Raw genomic sequence first — 20,240 nt, 5'->3', positions numbered from 1 at the left:
CTGTTGTATTAAAACATACATGATTAACATTGATACTATTAAATAATATTTTGCATGCAATTTTGTTTACTTCTCAGTAATGAATTTTGTAATTGAATATTCATTACTGCAACATGGTTCCAACAGTTAAAACCAATCATACACACACACACACACACACACACACACACACACACACATATATACACCCATTTCATTTTTTCCTAGATTTATTGAAGTATAGTTGAAAAGTAAATGTTCTAGATATTTAAGGTGAACAACATGATTTATTCTTTCTTTTTTTTCTTTTTTGACACATGAATAATTATACTGTATGAAATTTAGTACATGTATATAATGTGGAATGGCCAAATCAGGGTAATTAGCATTTCCATCTCCTTATTATTTCTTTATATTTTGGGCCTTTGAACTCTTCTCTTTAGGCTCTTCATAAAATATATGCTTCTTCTCAACTGTAGTCGCCCTACTATGCTGTAGAACACTAGGACTTATCATTCTTATCTTAGTTATATTTTGGTATTCTTTATCCAACCAGCCTCTGTCCCCACTACATGCTACCCTTCCTAGTCGCCAGAAACCAGTATTCCAATCTTCTTTGAGATTAACTTTTTCAGTTTCCACATATGAGTGAGAACATGTGGTGGTATTTGTCTTTCTTTATCCAGTTTATTTCACTTAAGGTCATGTCTTCCAGTTTTATCAATTTTGGTGTGAATGACAGGGCTAAATAATATTCCATTGTGTATGTATACCACATTTTCTTTATCCATTTATCTGTTGATACACACTTTGGTTAATTTCATCTCTTGGCTTTTGTGAATAGTGCTGCAATAAGCATGGGAATACAGGTATCTTTTTGACAAACTGATCTCATTTCCTTTGGATAGATATCCAGACACTGCATAGCTAGGTCATACGGTAGATCTATTTTTAGTGTTTTGACAAACCTCCTTACTGTTCTCCATAATAAGTGTATTATGCCATTAACAGTGAATGTTTGTATGTTCACAGCATTTGTTATTTTCTTTTTTCTTACGAATGAGGCAATCTCTCACTGTGGTTTGATTTGCATTTCCCTGATGACTAGTGATATTGAGCATTGTTAATTTGTATATCTTTTTTTTTTTTTTGTGGTGCTGGAGATTGAACCTAGGGCCTAGTGCATGTGAGGCAAGCGCTCTACCAGCTGAGCTATATACTCAGCCCTATATATCTTCTTTTGAGAAATGTGTATTCAGATTATTTGCTCATTTTTAGTAAGATTATTCTGGAGGTTTTGAATTTAGTTTTTGAATTCCTTATATATTCTGGATATTAATCTTTTGTCAGATGAATAGTTTGCAAATATTTTCTCCCATTCTGTAAGTTGTCGCTTTACTCCATCGATTGTTTCCTTTGCTGTGCAAAGGCTTTTTAGTTTTTGGTTTTTTTTTATCATCCCATTTATCTAATTTTGCTTTTATTACCTGTGCTTTTAGGATCTCACCCAAACAATCATTGATTATACCAATGTCTTGAAGCATTTCTTGTTTTCTTCTACTACTTTCATATTTTCAGAGCTTACATTTAAGTTGGATACATTTTGAGTTTATTTTTTATATGGCGAGGAAAAGGGGTCTAGTTTGATTCCTATGCAAATATGGATATCCAGTTTTCCTAGCACCATTTATTGTAAAGGTTGTCGTTTTTCAAGGTTTTGGTGCCTTTGTCAAGAATCAATTGGGTATAGATGTGTGGATTTATTTCTGGGTTTTCTGTTCTGTTCCATTTTTCTATGTGTTAGTTTTTATGACAGTACCATTCTGTCTTGTTTAATAAAATCATGTAGTATGTTTTGAGTTCAGATATTGTGACACCTCTAGCTTTGTCTTTATGCTCAAGATTGCTTTGGCTATTTTGTGTCTTTTGTGCTATCATACGAATTTTATTATTTTTAAAATTCATGTGAGGAAAGCCATTGATAGTTTGGTGGAGATTGCTTTGAATTTGTAAGTTGCTTTGGGTAGTGTGAATATTTAACAGTATTAATTCTTCCGATCAGTAAATATGGGAAGTCTTTCTGTTTTGTGTGTTTTCATTTTATTTCTATGTATTTTATATTTTTGGTAGCTATTATGAATGAAGTTTCTTTGTTACCCATTCGTTATTTGTGTGTAAAATGCTACCAATATTTGCATGCTGATGTTGTGTCCTGTAGCTTTAATAAATTCATTTATCAGTTCTAACAGTCTTTTGGTGGAGTGTTTAAGTTTTTCTTAGAATCATGTTGTCTGCAAACAGATAATTTGACTTCCTTCCTTCCTACATGGTGGGTTTTTGTTTTGTTTTGGTTTTTTTTGCAGGGCTGAAGGGATACCAGGGACTGAATTCAGGAGCACCCGACCACTGAGCCATATCCCAGCCCTATTTTGTATTTTATTTAGAGACAGGGTCTCCTTGAGTTGCCTAGCACCTTGCTTTTGCTGAGGCTGGCTTTGAATTCTCCATCCTCCCGTCTCAGCCTCCTAAGTCTCTGGGATTACAGGTGCATACCACTGCGCCCGGTGGCATGGTAATGTTTTAACGTACATGTACATCTTGAAATGATAACCACTATCAAGCTAATTAACATATCCACTGTCTCACAGATGCACCTTTTTTTTGTGGTGACAATATTTAAGATCTACTTTAGCTTGCCATATTTCAAGTATACAATTAACTATAGTCACCATAGATCTCTAGAATTTATTCCATCCTGCATAACTAAAACTTTGCACCCCTTTACCAACATATCTACATTTCTCCCACCCCCCAAACCTTGTAACAACCATATTAGTCCAATAGCAGAATGCCATAAACTTGAAATTTAATTTTTATAATTCTGGAGGCTGGGAAGTCCAAAATCAAGAGGTAGATTCAATGTCTGTTGATGGCCCACTTTCTGATTCATAAGTAACAAGCTCGTTTGCTCCTCTTTTGTAAGGCACTAATATCATTCAGGAGGGCTCCATCATCATAACCCAATCATTTCCCAGAAGGCCCACATCTTAAAACCATCACACTGGGGATAAGGATTCAACATATGGATGTGGGGAAGACACGAATATTCAGAATATAGCAATCGTCATTCTAGTCTCTTCTAATATTAGTTCAATAGTTTTAGTTTCCATTTGCAAATAAAATCTTAGAATATTTGTCTTTCTATGCCTGGTTTATTTCACTTGGTGTAGTGCTCTGTAGGTTCATCCCTATTGTCCCAAATGACAATTTCCATCTTTTTAAAAAAATATTTTGTTATAGATTACACAATACCTTTATTTTATTTGTTTATTTTTATGTGGTACTGAGGATTGAACCCAGGGCTTCACATGTGCTCGGCAAGTGCTCTACCACTGAGCTACAAACATAGCCTCTCGGTCTTTCTTGACCAATAGTCTCCCCCACCTGCCCTGGGTGTGTGTGTGTGTGTGTGTGTGTGTGTACACCACTTTTCTTCTTTATCCATTTGTCTGTTGAAGAACATTTAGGTTGATGTCATTTTTGACTGTAATAAATAACAATACAGTGAACATGGGAGTACAGATATCTCTTAAAGACAGTTTCATTTGCCTCGGATATATATCCAGAAGTGGGATTGCTACATCCCATGTAATCCTATTTTTAATTTTTTGATGAACCTCCATACTGTTTTCCAAAATGACTATGCAAGTTTATGTTTTCACCAACAGTGTGCAAGGGTTGGTTCCCTTTTCTCCACATCCTCACCAACAATCATTTATCTTTTGGTAGCTGTCCTAACACATGTGAGATGATATACCATTATGGTTTTGATCTCTGATGAGTAGTAATGCTGAATATTTTTCATGTTATCTACTGGCCTTTTTCATGTTTTCTTTTGAGAAATATCTGTTCAGATCCTATGCCCATTTTTAATCAGATTTTTTTGTTCTTGTTGTTTTGTTACTGGGAATTGAATCCAGTGGTGCTCTACCACTAAGCTATGTCCCCAGCCCTTTTTATTTCTTGAGACAGGATCTTGCTAAATTGCTGAGGGCCTTCCTAAATTATCAAGGCTGGCCTCAAACTTGCAATCCTCCTGCTTTAGCTTCCTGAGTTGTTGAGATTATAGGCAAGTGCCACTACACTTAGCTATTTGGGGGATTTATTTTTATTTTTTGCTATTGAGTTTTCTGAATATCTGATATATTTTGATATTATCAAATTGTCCAATGTATACTTTGTAAGCATTTTCTGTCATTCTGTAGATCATCTTTTTACTCTGTTAATTGTTTCTTTGCTGTGCAGAGTGCAGAAGGCTTTTATTTCCTTTTTTTTTTTTCGGTTTGATTCAATTCTATTTGTCCCTTTTTGCTTTTGTTGCTTGTGCCTTTGAGATCATAGCCAAGAAATCATTGCACAGAGCAGTGTTGGAAAGCTTTTCCCCTATTTTTTTCTTCAAGTGGTTTTAAAATTCCAGGTCTTGATTTTAAGTTCTAATGCATTTTGAGTTGATTTTTGTATATAGTGTGAGATAAAGGTGCAATTTCATATTTCTGCATATGATATCGAGTTTTTCCAATACCAGTTATTGAAGAGACTCCCCTTTCTGACCTTAGAGGAAAAGCTTTCAACTTTTCACTATGGAGTATGAGGCTAATTGTGGACTTGTCATATATGGTCTTAATTTTATTGAGGTACAATTCTTATATACCTAATTTGTTCACAGTTCTTACCACAAATGGTATTGAATTTTGTCAAATGGTTTCTCAGCCTCTTTAAGGAAAATCATATGATCTTTATCCTTTATTCTGTGTTGCATCACATATATTTCATTTATTTATTTTTTGTTATTACATTTATTGATTTGTGTAAGTAGCCATTCTTATATCTAAGGGATAAACCACACTTGGTCATGATTTATGATCTTTAAATGTGCTATGAATTTATTTCACTAGTATTTTATTAAGGATTTTAAAATCTATGTTCATCAGGGGTATTGACCTATAATTTTCTTTTATTCTCTTCTTGTCTTACTTTAGTGTCTGAGTAATCCTGACCTCTCATAAAATGAGACTGAAGTTTTCTTTCTTTTTGAACTTTGTAAAATTTGAAGAGGATTGGTGGTAATTCTTTCTTAAATATTTGGTAGAACTCGCCAGTGAAAACATCAGGCCCTGGATTTTTCTTCGTTTGGAGTGGCACACACCTGTAATCCCAGAAGCTCAGGAGGCTGAGACAGGAGAATCTTAGCCCAAAGCCAGCCTCAGCAACTTAGCAAGGCCCCTAAGAAACTCAGTGAGACCCTGTCTCTAACAAAAATATAAAAAGGGCTAGGGATGTGTCTCAGTGGTTAAGTGCCCCTGGGTTCAATCCCTGATATATAAAAAGAAGAGTTATTTGATTATTGATTCCGTTTCTTTATTTGTTATTGGTCTGTTTTGATTTTCTATTTCATCATTATTCGTTCTTGAAAGGTAGCATGTTTTTAGGAGTTTATCCATTTCTTCATGTTGATCCAATTTGTTGTTGTATAGTTGTTCATAGTAGTGTGATCCTTTGTATTTCTGTGATATCCATTGTAATATCTCCTCTTTCATTTATAATTTATCTGTTTGGGTCTTCTCTTTTTATTCTTAATCTTACTAAAGGTTTGTCAATTTTATTTTTTTCAAAAAAATTACTTCTTAGTTTCATAGATATTTTCTATTGTTTTCCTAGTCTCTATATCCTTTATTTCTACTCTTCTTTTTATTATTTTCTTTTTTGTTTGTTTGTTTTTCTTTGCCAACATTCATTTTAGTTTGTTCCCTTTCTAGCTCCTTGAGGTGTAAAGTTAGGTGCTTTATGTGAGATCTTACTTTTTCTAACTGTAAACACTTATTTATTTAAACTTCTCTGAGAACTGCTTTTGCTGTTCATACAAAGTTTTGTATGTTGTGTTTTCCTTTTTGTTTCTCTCAATTTTTGTTTTATCTTGTTGGTTGTTCTTTGAGCTATTGGTTCAAAATGTAGTATTTAATATCCATATATTTGTGAAATTTTCAGTTTTCTTCTTGTTATTGATTTCTAGTTTCATACCAATATGGTCCAAAAAGCTACTTGATGGGATTTCAAATTTCTCAGTTTTGGTAAGACTTGTTTTGTGGCCTAACATAAGACCTGTTCTGCACAATGTTCTGTGTGCACTTAAAATGAATATGTACTATGCTGCTGTTAGATGGATGGAATGTTCTTTGTATGTCTGTTAAATCCATTTGGTCTGTAGTGTTGTTCAAACCCACTGTTTCCTTATTGATTTTCTGTCAGGATGATATATTCATAGTTGATAGTGGGGTATTGAAGTCCCCTAATATTCTGTGTTGCTGTTATTTCTTTCAATTCAATTAATATTCACTTCATATATTTAGTTGCTCTAATGTTGGGTACACATATGTTGTTTATTTTTCTTTCTTCCTATGGCAAAGCTGCAACTGAGAAACATTCTTCTTTCAATGAGATATTTTCATTAAAGCAATATGTCTCTTTAAAATTGCTTCTCTACTTTTCAACCTGATAATTCATCTTAAAGAAAAACAGGAATACCATAAATTATCTTTATTAGCACTGTGGCCTAAATTTAAGTGTTTTAAGTCAGACTTGATAAAATAATATTTTGTTGAGAAAGGAATGAGGTGGGACTACTAAATAATTCCAGACATTTATTGAGTTCTTAGATATGTATGCAACATTGTGCTGTATGTTTTCAAGCATTATCTGATATAAATCCTCAGAATAACCCTATGAGGTGGGTATTGTCATCATCCTGCTTTTATAGATGAGAAAACTTAGACTACAGGTTATGTAATCTATCCAAGTTTAGCCATGTTGTAGAAGGGAAAATCTAGGATTCTAAGTCTTTCAAACATCAAAGAATATTTATTCTACTATATCACCTGTAAGAAATGAAGTTCTGTGTTCCTTCTAAGGAATTGTTATAGTTGCTTACTTTTGTAAATTAAACTATGTTTGCTTTGTGACATATGTATATATCTGTTTTTTGTGTATATGTCCACAGGATAGCATCCCATAAACATATTTTCATTTTGATTATTAATATTAAAAATTTTCTTACATTGCTAAATTTGGTGAAATTATGTCTTTGAAATAATAAACATTATGTATCATTGCATGTCTCAACACTTGACTTATAATTCATTCAGAAAATACCTAAGTATCTACTTCATACCAAGCTCTCTGTGTAGGGCTAGGTATGTACTGATTAATAAGATATTATTATGTTCAAGGGACTGCCAGTTGTTGTACTGTTGCATAAAAAGTTCCCTGTTTAAGAATTCTACTTTCTAAGCAGACTCTTAAAAATGTAAATACTTTACAGAGATTATTACTTACTGTGACTCTTAATTTTATGTAGCAATTTGACTAGACTAGGGGATGCCCAGATAGCTGGTAACTTGTTATTTCTATGTGTGTCTGTAAGGGTGTTTCTAGAAGAAATTAGCATTTGAATCTGTAGATTCAGCAAAGAAGTTCACCCTTGTTTACACAAATGGTCACCATCCAGTGTGTAATAGGCCCAGAGAACACAAACTGATGGAGTAAAGGTAAATTCACTATCTCTACTTGAGTTTGAATATACGTCTTCCCCTGCCCTCAACACCCCTTGTTCTTGGACCTTTGGACTTGGATTGGGACTTATACTATTGGTCCCCTTGGTTGTCAGGCCTTCGGGCTTGGACTAAAGTATACCACCAGCTTTCCTGGACCTCCACTTTGCAGATGGCAGATTATGGGACTTCTCAGCTGTTATAATTGTGTGAGCCAATCCCTCAAAATAAATCACTCATATCCTATTTGTTCTTGTGTTAGATTTCACATGTTCACAACTAGCGGGGAATTTTTCTTAGTATCATACCTTTAGTCTTACCCCCTATCTAATTAAGACGATATTTAGAGACATTGGACTTTAGACTTTTACATTGATGCTAGAATGAGTTCCCACCCACATCCTGCATGGGTGGTGGAAATGGGGTTCCCTTTGGTGGAATGGGCTGGCTGAAAAATAAAAGCTAAGAGAAATAAAACAGCAGAAAAACTGCAGAACACAGAAAGTAGTTTCAAAACTGGGGGCAGGATGGCCAAGCTGATCAAATAATTCAAGCTTCTGGCAAAATGGCACTCCTGCCTGCTTTATTTACATCTAGAGACATCAAAGACCTTCTATAGAATGTTCTCCAAAAAGGGTCAAAGTGGGCTGTTCAGTTTCTAACAGTTACACCCATCTCCTCATAGTAGTCCCTCATAGTAGCTTTCTATGTGTGTCTGTAAGGGTGTTTCTAGAAGAGAAACTATTTTTCTAGAAAACTACTATGAGGAACCTTCCTAGCAGAGTGGAGGGAAAGGTCATGTGCATTAGGCAATCTATTGCCAAGGGAGAGCCATGGAATGTTCCCAATGCCAGGCCTATCTCTTCCTGGCTACCATGATGAGAGAAGATCCTCATGTATTTTATGAATGGCTTCTCGCAATGAGTTAAGACTTTGGGGACTGTTGGGATGTAATTAATGTATTTTGGTATAAGAAGGACTTGAATTGGGGTAGGGGTATGCCAGGAGCAGATTGCTGTAGACTGAATATTTATGCCCCCCTCCCCAAATTCATCTGTTGAAATCCTAATCCTTATTGTTTTGTTATTTAGAAGTGAGGCTTATGATGGCTGGGGTTGTGGCTCAGTGGCAGAGTGCTTTCCTAGCATGTATGAGGTACTGGGTTCAATTCTCAGCACCACATATAAATAAATAAAATAAAGGTCCATTGACAACTAAAACATATTTAAACAACAAAAAAAGAAGTGAGGCTTTTGAGAGATTATTATGATATGAGGGCAGAAACCTCATGAATGGGATTAATATCATAAAAGAGTTCAGAAAATTCCCTTTTTCCCTTCAGACATGTGAGGACACAGAGAAGATGAATGTCTATGAACCAGAAAGTGGGCTCGCCATTCATTAAGTTCTGCTAGTACCTTGATCTTGGACTTTCCACCCTCCAGAACCTTGAGAAATAAATTTCTGTTGTTTTAAAGCCGTCAGTCTATGGTGCTCTGTTATAGCAGCCCAAACAGACTGATAGTTATTATTTGAATTATACTTCACATATTTTTATTTATCAGTTTTATATTATACATAATAATTGGATTCATCTCAACAAACTCAAACATGCATGGAATTTGATATCAGTTCACGACCCCAACTTTTCCTTCTTCTTTTTCCCTACTAACTTTCTTTCCTTCTCTCCTTCTCCTTCCTCTACTCCACTAGACTTCTTTGGCTCCTCTATTTACTTATATTTGATTGATTCTTTTTATGTATGCATAAAGGTGAAATTCCCTGTGGTATATTTATATATGCACATAACACGATTTTTAAAGTTTTTTTTTTTTTAAGAATTCATTCCACATTGCCTCCCCTAACCCAGCCCTCCACTCTGCCTCTTGATCTCCTTCTTCTACACTTCTGATCTTCCATTTATGTTATCCTATCCTTCCTTCCCCCTTTCCTTTATTTTACTCTGGCTTCTACATATGAGAGAAAACATTCAACCTTTGAGTTTCTGAGTCTGGCTTATTTCACTTAGCCTGATATTCTTTATTTTCATCCATTTGCTGGCAAGTTCCATAATTTCACTCTCTTATTATGGCTGAGTAAAACCCATTTGTGTGTGTGTGTGTGTGTGTGTGTGTGTGTGTGTGTATCAATAATAGGTTTTATATATATACCACAATTTCTTAGTCCATCCATCTATTGATGGACACCTGGGTTGATTCCATAATTCAGCTATTGGCATCACCTACTTTTGTACATAATATGATGGTTTTCATTAAAAGTAACAAATAACTCACTGCTTCATATATCCAATTGGTAAAAAAACAAGAGCTAAGTAATGAATGGGATTGAAGAATAATAGCAGAAAACAAAGACTAAAGTAAATTACTACAATTTTGATCAGAAGTTGTAGAGAATCAGATGTGACTGCATTACTATTACTGTCCTTGATGGAGTTTGCCTGCAAATGGGATATTCTGTCAAGGTATAGATAGGTAACAGCAGACATGCTTGAAAACGAGGTGTCTACTGTCCTTGGGAGGACTTGCCTGCAAATGGGATGTTCTGCCAAGTGGGCTAGGAGGGCACTGAGAAAAATTTTATTATCTGTTCTTAACAAAGAGCAGAGCTCAGCATACTCCAGGCCGAGAGTAGATTAGCCATGAGAAGGGGGTCACTTCTGATTAGAAAGTAAAACTTCTGTGTGCTATGTTTAATTAGCTGAAAGACCTGATTTATTGATGTTGGAAGGCTGCCTTCTTTGTTCACAATACTATAAAAAGATTGCTTGTACACAATAAAGGACTTTTTTTCTGCTGCTTTGCTTGCTCTGCTTCTTCTTTCTTTTCTCATGCTGACCTGCAAGTGAATTACTGCAACATTTGGCAGGATCCAGCACCGAAAGGGTAAGCACCCTGGGTTAAGAAAACGAAAGGGGGACTTTCGGAACTAACAAAATATCGAAAGGGTATCATCCCGGGTTGAAAGAAACTTTAGGGGGACTTTCAGAACTAACATGGGAAACTCCTAGTCCTTAAAGGAACAATATGTGGAGTTACTACAAGGATTATTGTATTCCATAGGTGTGAAAACATAAGAGACTCAAGGAGTTATTTAAAATTATAGAATGTCATTGTCACTGGTTCCAGTATCAAACTAGGGTCCAGTTAAATTTAGGGGAATGGAAATTGGTTCAGAAAGAGCTCCATAAGCAGCATCAGGCTGGAAATGTTATTTCTTTGAAGATTTGGACATTGTGTAGTGCTATTACTCAAGCATTACAATTATTAGAAAGCAATAATGAAAAGGGCTCTCTTTGTGAAAGCCAAGTTAATACATCAGAATCTGATAATAAGGTTAACAAAATGGAGCCAAAGGAAGATATTTGTGATACTATAGATGACTCTCCTAAATCAGATCTGGGTGATGAGGAAGATTCAGAAAGTTCAGATAGTGACTCCAGTATGAAAGAAATTATGGAGGCCTTTGTGGAAAAAATGAAATTAAAAAAGCAAAGGTCCTCTCTTAAACCTGCTACTCCTTCTAATGCTTCTCTCTTTCCAACGACAGAGTATAGAGTTGATGTGGGTAGAGAACAACAACGTTTTTCATTTCCTCTTACTATGATACATGATGATGATGATCTTGCAGCTCCCCCTGGTGGTTTTGTTGATCCACCACATTTGTTTCCTGTAACTCAACAACAAAACCTTCAAAATCCCCCAATGATTGATGTTCACTATACTGCAGTGGAATACAAGTTTATTAAGGATTTAAAAGCTGCAGTCTCTCAATATGGCCCTCAGTCTCCTTTTGTGTTAGGTATGTTAGAAAATTTGTGAACTTCTAAACTACTCATTCCTTTGGATTGGGAGGCATTGGCCAAAACAGTTTTGGAGGGATCTCAGTGGTTATAATTGAGAAGTTGGTGGGAAGATGAGGCACGAAAACAAGCTCGAGAGAATGAGGCTCAAAATCCCCAGGGACCTATGGAGGATAAGTTAATGGGGGAGGGTAATTACCGCACCTTTAGAGAGCAGGCTCAATATACAGATCCAGATCTTCAACAAGTTCGACAGGTTTTCTTAAGAGCTTGGAGACGTGTGATACCCACTGGTCAAGCACAACATTCCTTTACTAAAACTGTACAAGGGGCTACTGAACTTTATACTGATTTTCTTGCTAGACTGTGTACTGCTGTAATGAGGGCAGTAGGTCAAGATCAAATAGCAAAGGTATTATTGGAAACATTAGCATTTGAAAATGCAAATCCTGAATGTAAGGGTATTTTGGGGCCATTAAAAGGGCAAAATGCCTCATTAAGTGAATATGTGAGAGCTTGTGCTGGAGTGGGAGGAATTGAACATCAAGCTTCTGTTTTTGCTGCAGCCATGGCTGGAGCCCTTAAACCCAATAAATCAGGAACTTGTTTCAATTATGGAAAAGCAGGTCATTTTAAAAAGGATTGTAAGAAAAAAGGTAACAATAGTAACAATAGTCTATCTCCCGGTGCAAAAAGACACCTACTGAAGTTTGGCGACGATGTAAAGGAGGCAAACATTGGACAAATGAATGCCATTTTAAGACAGATAAAGATGGAAACCCTTTGCCCCCGTCAGGAAGTGCCGCAGTCTTGGCTGGGCACAGAATCACGAGCCACCACACAGCTGTGTAGATTCAAACAGCAATTCTTTATTCCCGAACTCACACCGGCCTCCACACACGTTCTGGGGCAATCCCAGTTCTGCTGCCGCCCAATTCACCTACTCCACGAGGCTTCCTTCCCAAAAAATACTCTCTGAATCTCACGAGAACTCAAAAGGAGCTCAGGTAGCAGGAACGCCCTATTTCCAGCAGCAATAATCCTCAACCTCCAACTTCCCTAAAATCCCTATTGTCTTAAACTGGGAACGCCCTAAACCCAAGGACCGGGATACTATACTTCCTCAGACTGCAGGATACACCCTAATCCTGGATCCACCCTCATCCTTGAGTAGGGTCATCTTTCTCAAACACACATGCAATGTCAACAGCGAAATTCCAAGGCAAGTCCATTTAACATGGGGTACGCTGGCAAGGAAATTTCGATGCGTCATTCCTACTTGGTAATGGCCCTCAGCAGGGAAGCCGTCATCCCTGGGGCCCATAAACAATACTGGAGATCATTTCTCATTTGTCTCGGGCATCTGTGACTCCCAAGTTGGGTCACCCACCAAACAACCCGAGGATAGTAGTAAGTTAACTATTGATAATCTTTATGCGGCTGCTCAACAAAGTGCTGCTGCTGATTTACCAATTAATGAAAATGTCTTGATATCTCCTGGAGGTGGAATTTACAAAATAAAGACTGGTGTTTTTGGACCTCTTCCCTCTAAGAGTTTTGGATTAATTGTTGGACGTAGTAGTTCTGCCTTAAGAAGCATTCATGTTATTCCTGGCATTGTTGATCCTGATTTTACAGATGAAATTTTCATCATGGCATATTCTACTCAACCCTTTCTTTGATCAGTGGAGAACAAATAGCACAGATTTTGCTGTTACCTCGTTTTCAATTTCCTTCTAAAAATCAATCAAGGACTGGAGGATTTAATAATACAGAAAAAAATATATTTTGGGAAACTTTAATTACTGATCAGAGACCCTCTTTAACTCTAATTATTCAAGGAAAATATTTTGAAGGGTTAATAGATACTGGAGCTGATGTCTCAGTTATCTCTATAAGACAATGGCCACAAGAATGGCCTAAACAAAAATGTCAAATAATATTAAATGGATTAGGGGCAATAACAGATGGGTGGGTCAGTTCTGGCCCTTTATCATGTCATACCTTAGAAAATGTTGGATTTTTAACAGCCTTTTACATAATCAATGTTCCAATTAATATTTGGGGCCATGATATTTTATCTCAGCTTGGAGCACACATTAATATTCCTTCAAAAAACTTGTAGCCACTGTTCAGTCCCCTTGAGCTATGCCATTAACCTGGTTAACCAGTACTCCTAAATGGATTGAGCAGTGGCCTTTAAAAAAAGAAAAGCTCGAGGCATTAAAACAATTAGTTACTGAACAATTACAGGCGGGACATATTGAATATTCCATATCACCTTGGAATTCCCCTGTATTTGTTGTTAAGAAAAAGTCTGGAAATCTCTGATTCTACTGTGTCTTGTCCTTCTTTTGAACTTTTCCCACTCTTCCCTGGTTTTGGTGGTTTGAGAACAGCATTCATTAGCCCAATGTCTCCCTCTATGGCATCGTGGGCAAATACCCGGTATTCTACTCCTTTGATACCTAGTTTTGCTGATAACGCCAAGGTCGCAGGTTCGTTCCCCGTACGGGCCACCAAATGCCACGGTCTGGCTGGGCACAATTCAGGAGCCACTTGTCAAAAGAAATGAACTTCATTTTTAGAACACACATGCCAAATGACACAGATCTTCAGGAAAACCTTCAGAACCCAACTGCCACCACCGGCTTCCCACAAGCCTCTCAACCTCCTCCACTCCTCCTGCTCTTGAGGCCGATTGGCTGGGGCGCATGGGCAGAGCCAAAAGAGTCCCCCAATGAGCAGCTCCGTGGTCTGAAAGGGTGGGGAAACAACCCAATGAGCATCACCACAGAGGAGCCAATCAGTTGGCAGCTACAAGTTTTCTGGGGCCACTGTAAGCCAATCATCAGCTGGCAGCTGGAAGTTTGCTGGCAGCTGGAAGTTTGCTGGGGCCCCTTCGGCTGTGGCTCTCAACAACAATTGAGTGGTAGCCAAATCAAATTATTACTCAAATAACTCAGCAACAAATTTCTTACAATTTACAATTAAATGATAATTGGCAAATTGCTCTAGCTGGTTATTCTGGAGCTTTAACTACTCAATATCCTAAATCTAAAGTCTTTGAATGTTTTAGAAAACATTCTATGATATTAGTAAACCCTATTTCTTTGATTCCTCTTTCTGGTATTACTGTTTTTACTGATGCTAAAAAAACTTCAGCAGGATATTGGACTCCTATAGCTTCTAAAGTATATCCTCATGACTTTTCCTCTGTTCAACCTGCTGAATTATGGGCTATTACCTTAGCTTTATTAGATTTTTCAAATGTTCCTCTTAATATTGTTTCTCTCAGTATGCAGTTTTGGTGTGCACACATTTACCTTCAGTTAGCCTTCCTATTAATCAAAAAACTTTTATTGAAAAACTATTTGCTTTTACACAAAGATTATTGTTACAGAGAACTATTTCAGTATATTTTACTCATATTAGAGCACATTCTACACTGCCAGGACCATTATCTAGAGGAAATCAAAATATTGATCAGCTATTATTCCCCTTACAAAAGGCTCATCTAGAACATGCTTTACATAATACAAACACTAAAGGTCTTTACAAAAAATACAAAATAACTCAAAAACAAGCACGTGAAATTATAGCTAACTGTTTATCATGTGTTCCTTTTAATATTCCTTACTGTCCTCCTGGTGTTAATCCACGGGGACTCCATCCTAATGTCCTTTGGCAAATGGGTGTTGTTATAATTCAGTCATTTGGAAGACTAAGATATGTACATCATACTATTGACATTCATACTCATTTTCAATGGGCCACAGCATTATCTTCAGAAAAAGCTAATGCAGTCATTTCTCATTTATTATCTTATTTTGCTATCATGGGAATTCCTAGAGAACTTAAAACTGACAATGCACCTGCATATACCTCACAAAAATTACATTCATTTTTACAAAAATATGACATTACACATACATTTGGCATACCTTATAATAGTCAGGGTCAAGCTATTATAGAAAGGGCAAATCGTATGTTAAGAGAATATATATACTAAAAATAAAAAGGGGGAATATGGCTATGGCTTATACACCTCAAAATATACTTCATAAAACTTTACTAACTTTAAATTTTTTAAATGTCTGGTCAGCTTCCGAGGTTCCTGCAGCTCAGCAACATTTCTCTACATTTAAATCTCAGCCATTATTTCTAAAATTGGAAATACCTATGTGGTACAGGGATGAAAATTAAGAATGGATTTCTAGGTTGTTGCACCACTTGGGAAGGGGGTTTGCTCTTATTTCTACAGGTAAAACACCTTTTGGGGTACCTTCAAGACTTATCAAATTGCAGAATGAGAGACCCATTTGTCAGACAATTTCAGGAGCTGGCAATGCAGAGAACTTCTACGATGGCAGCGAGAACAGCAGACCCCCCAACATGGGGACAGATGAAAAAGTTGACTCAAGAAGCTGAAAAAACCCTTCAAAAGGCAAATCAGCCTTTAAATCCTGTTAATCTTTTTTTTTTTAGCTATGCTTGCAGTTACTAATTGCCAGGTAAGTATAGTTTCTGCTCATTCTTTTGCTTACTGGGCCTATGTTCCTAATCCTCCTTTGGTGCCCAGTGTTTCCTGGGGAGAACCTGAAGTTCGTGTGTGTACTAATAATACCAATTTCCCCCCCTCCTGTATGTGGGGGAATTGAAGATATTCCATTCCATAAAAATCTGTATAATATTTCTAATATAACTGTAGCTGTTGAAGGAGTCCCATTGTGTATAGGGGCTCATTCTTTCTGTTTGCCTCTTATAGCACATAATGACTCTCATTCCTATAATACTTGGGGAGTTAATTATCATAGTTATTCTACTGTTGTTTTTACTGTCATGATATCTTCCCGAGGATTTAATACCTCTAGTATGTATGTTACTCAATCATCGCTATCATCTGAAGAACGTTTTGTCAGAACTCATCTTCCTTTATGTTCAGCTAAATATTTTGAAACCTTTTTAACTCATTTATAGTGGGAAAAATGTCGTGATCATCACCCTAAAACAGTGGTCAAATATCAAAATATCACTATAGTTGATTGGAGTCCTGATAATTCTGAATTTATAGAAAGTTGGTCAAATCGTACTTTAAGATGGCATTGACATAATGGGACAATAAATGCTTGGGGTAATGAGACAATTAAAATGCAACATTATGCTTTGGTCCCTCCAATGTTACAGCATATAAAGTTTTCCAATATTCAAGGGGATATATGGAAATTATGGGCAGTATCTGGGAAACTCACAGTATGGACTGCAAATTTCACGTTAGATGTATCCCGTTCCTCTCCTTTTGAAGTACATCTACATAATAATCTGACTTATTTTGCTTCTGCATGTGTTAAATTCTCTTATTCTCTTATGATTGGAAACTGGGAATGGAATGTAACTTGGGGAACAATATCATGTATAGACTGTTATCTTACTCAATGTGTAAATAGAACTAATTGGGAATTAATAGAAATTAATAATTATTCTTTAGTTATTGTTAAAGCTCGCACAGAATTGTGGGTGCCTGTTAATTTGACTCGTCCTTGGTCTGATTCTTTGTCTGTTACTCATTTGTACAATGCTGTTCAAGTTTTGTTACATCACTCTCGACGATTAATAGGAATAGTTATAGCTTCAATCCTTGCAATTGCTTCTGTAACTGCCACTGCTGCAGTAGCTGGCGTTGCTTTACATCAAGGCATTCAAACTGTGGATTTCATGAGAACATGGCATCAAGATGCTCATTTATTATGGCAACAACAAAAGGACTGAGACTCTCAGTTGGCTACAGATGTGATCAATTTACAACATACTGTTTCCTGGCTTGGCGATCAAGTGACTATCTTGGCTACCAGAAGTGTTCTAAAGTGTGACTGGAATTCTTCTCATATTTGTGTGACTCCTGTGCCATATAATACCAGTGATTCCTGGGAAACTGTTAAAAGACGGTTAAATGGACATCAAAATTTAACTTTAGAAATTATGAATTTGGAAAAAACTATTATGGACACCTTTAGTAAGACATTACCTGAACTAACAGGATCTGACATTTTACAAAAATTGTCTTCAAGTATTGCTAATTTAAATCCTTTAAGTCATTTCTCTACCTTGTTGTCAGCTTCTTTAGGTAACACTGTAATAATTTTTGCTTTGTTTTGTATATTGTCTTCCAATGCTGGAAAAAGCGAAGGCAACTGAAACATGAAACCTCTCTTATCACTTCTGCTATGGCTCATTTACAAAAACAAAAGGAGGGAGATGTAGAGAATCAGATGTGACTGCATTACTATTACTGTCCTTGATGGAGTTTGCCTGCAAACGGGATATTCTGTCAAGGTATAGATAGGTAACAGCAGACATGCTTGAAAACGAGGTGTCTGCTGTCCTTGGGAGGACTTGCCTGCAAACGGGATGTTCTGCCAAGTGGGCTAGGAGGGCGCTGAGAAAAATTTTATTATCTGTTCTTAACAAAGAGCAGAGCTCAGCATACTCCAGGCCGAGAGTAGATTAGCCATGAGAAGGGGGTCACTTCGGATTAGAAAGTAAAACTTCTGTGTGCTATGTTTAATTAGCTGAAAGACCTGATTTATTGATGTTGGAAGGCTGCCTTCTTTGTTCACAATACTATAAAAAGATTGCTTGTACACAATAAAGGACTTTTTTTCTGCTGCTTTGCTTGCTCTGCTTCTTCTTTCTTTTCTCATGCTGACCTGCAAGTGAATTACTGCAACAGAAGTTATCCCTGAGCCTCCTTGCAGAGAAGGTACACATATTATGAGCCAAGATGGTTGATGAGTCTAGGTTGTAAGATAATTCAATGTTGCACTTAGCTGGGTGTATCCTGTAATCTCAGCTGCTTGGGAGGCTGAGGCAGGAGGATCACAAGTTCAAAGCCAGCCTCAGTAATTTAGTGAGGCCTTAAGCAATTTAGTGAGACACTGTCTCAAAATAAAAAAGGGCTGGGAATGTGGCTCAGTGGTTAAGCCTTGCTGGGCTCAATTTCTGGTACCAAAAACACAAAACAAACAAACAAAAAAACCCACTGTTGAGCCTTGAGTACAATAACTTCTTACACTGTGCAGAGAGCACAGGTTTTGAGTAGATTGGCGTCTTTAAAGCCTAATTTCCTTACTATCTATCAAACTTTACTTGCTGTATGTATGACTAATATCACACAGGATTGAGTAGATGAATTGGAAATTGTGTAAACTGCCTAGCTTACCACCTCATGCAAAGTAGGTTTTTCTCCATTTGGATATATTAAACATATGTGACCAGAGGTAATTGTTGTGAAAATTAAGTCCTATTTCAGATAGAAACCTTACATTGTCCAGCCACAGGACTACTTGAATATAGGTATCCAAATTTCTTTATGAACATTGTTATCTGTTTAAAAGTCCAACTGTTGCTCAGTAGAAATTCCAGATTTTCCTTATAATGCAAAAGAGATGACTTTAAGCCAGAAGGCACTAATTATGCACCTTAAAAAATAGCTTTAAGGGCTGGGGTTGTGGCTCAGGGGTGAAGTGCTCACTTGCCTAGCACGTCCAGGGCCCTGGGTTCGATGCTCAGTACCATATAAAAATAAATAAAGTTATTGTGTCCATCTATGGAACACTTGATGGTTTAGTGGGAATGTTAACCTGGTGGGAAGTAATTTTTGTGTGTGTGTGGTACTGGGGAGTGTACCCAGGGGCACTATACCTCTGAGCACATCCTCAGACCTTTTTTATATTTTATTTGGATACAGGATCTTTCTAAATTGTTGAGGCTGGCCTCAAACTTATGATCCTTCTGCCTCACCCTCCCCAATAGCTGGGATTACTTGTGGGTGCCACCATGCCAGCACCAAAAGAATTTATACCCTTCAAATTCATCCCCCATTCTCTCAGTTGATAAATTTGCCTTATGCCTCTTTGAGGAATCATTAACTGGGAACTTTTTAATCTTCCCACTCAAAAACTATCCTTACATAAATTGGATTGTTCAACACTAATTTAATAGAAGATGTACTTATCAAAAGCCTAAATAACCTCTAAGTATTTCTCTCTTTTAAAAATTATTGTTCCTAAATCTTTGATTTCTCCCTCTCTACCTAGATTGATACTTTCAACATTAAAAAAGCTTATGCTAGTACTTCCCCTTGAAAGAACCATAAATTCCTGCATGGCACCAAGAAATTTGCTCATTTTTCTCCTTGCCCTCAGATCCAAATCTCTTAAAAGAGTACTCCGTCACCATCTGTTTTAGTCAGATTTTTTGCTGCTGTGACTAAAAGTCCTGACAAACACAATTTTAGAGGAGGAAAATTTTATTTAGGGGCTCAGGGTTTCAGAGGTCACATTCCACAGACAGCCAACTCCATTCCTTGGGGCTTGAAATGAGGCCGAACAGCATGATGGAAGAGTGTGGCAGAGAGAAACGGGTCACATGGTGATCAGGAAGCAGAGAGAGACTAAGCTCAGCTCACCAATATATACCCCAGAGACATTCCCCCAATGGCATACCTCTTTTAGCCACACCTAATCTGTATTTGTTTATGTAGCTCTTTGTCAAAATGATCTTTTGCTACCTATATTTGCTCTCATATCATCCCTAAATTCACAAAACATTTTAATTATTTACATCCTGAACTCCTTCTCTGACATTTCATCTGCTGTGCTAGCCATGGATTCTAATAATGTGGTATCTTGATTTGTTTGGGGGCACTTTCTTCCCTTGTCTTTCATGTTGCTCATGCGTCTTCCTTTCTAGAGCTGTGGATCCTAGGCTTTACTATTTTTACCCTATAGGCTTTTAGTGCCCCTGTAGGGTTCCAATACCTCTCCTTTGAGGTGAAG

The sequence above is a fragment of the Spermophilus citellus genome, assembly GCF_964194105.1.
Source record: "Spermophilus citellus genome assembly, chromosome: X".
Lineage (NCBI taxonomy): Eukaryota > Metazoa > Chordata > Mammalia > Rodentia > Sciuridae > Spermophilus > Spermophilus citellus.
Note: the sequence above shows the minus strand (reverse complement) of the source record.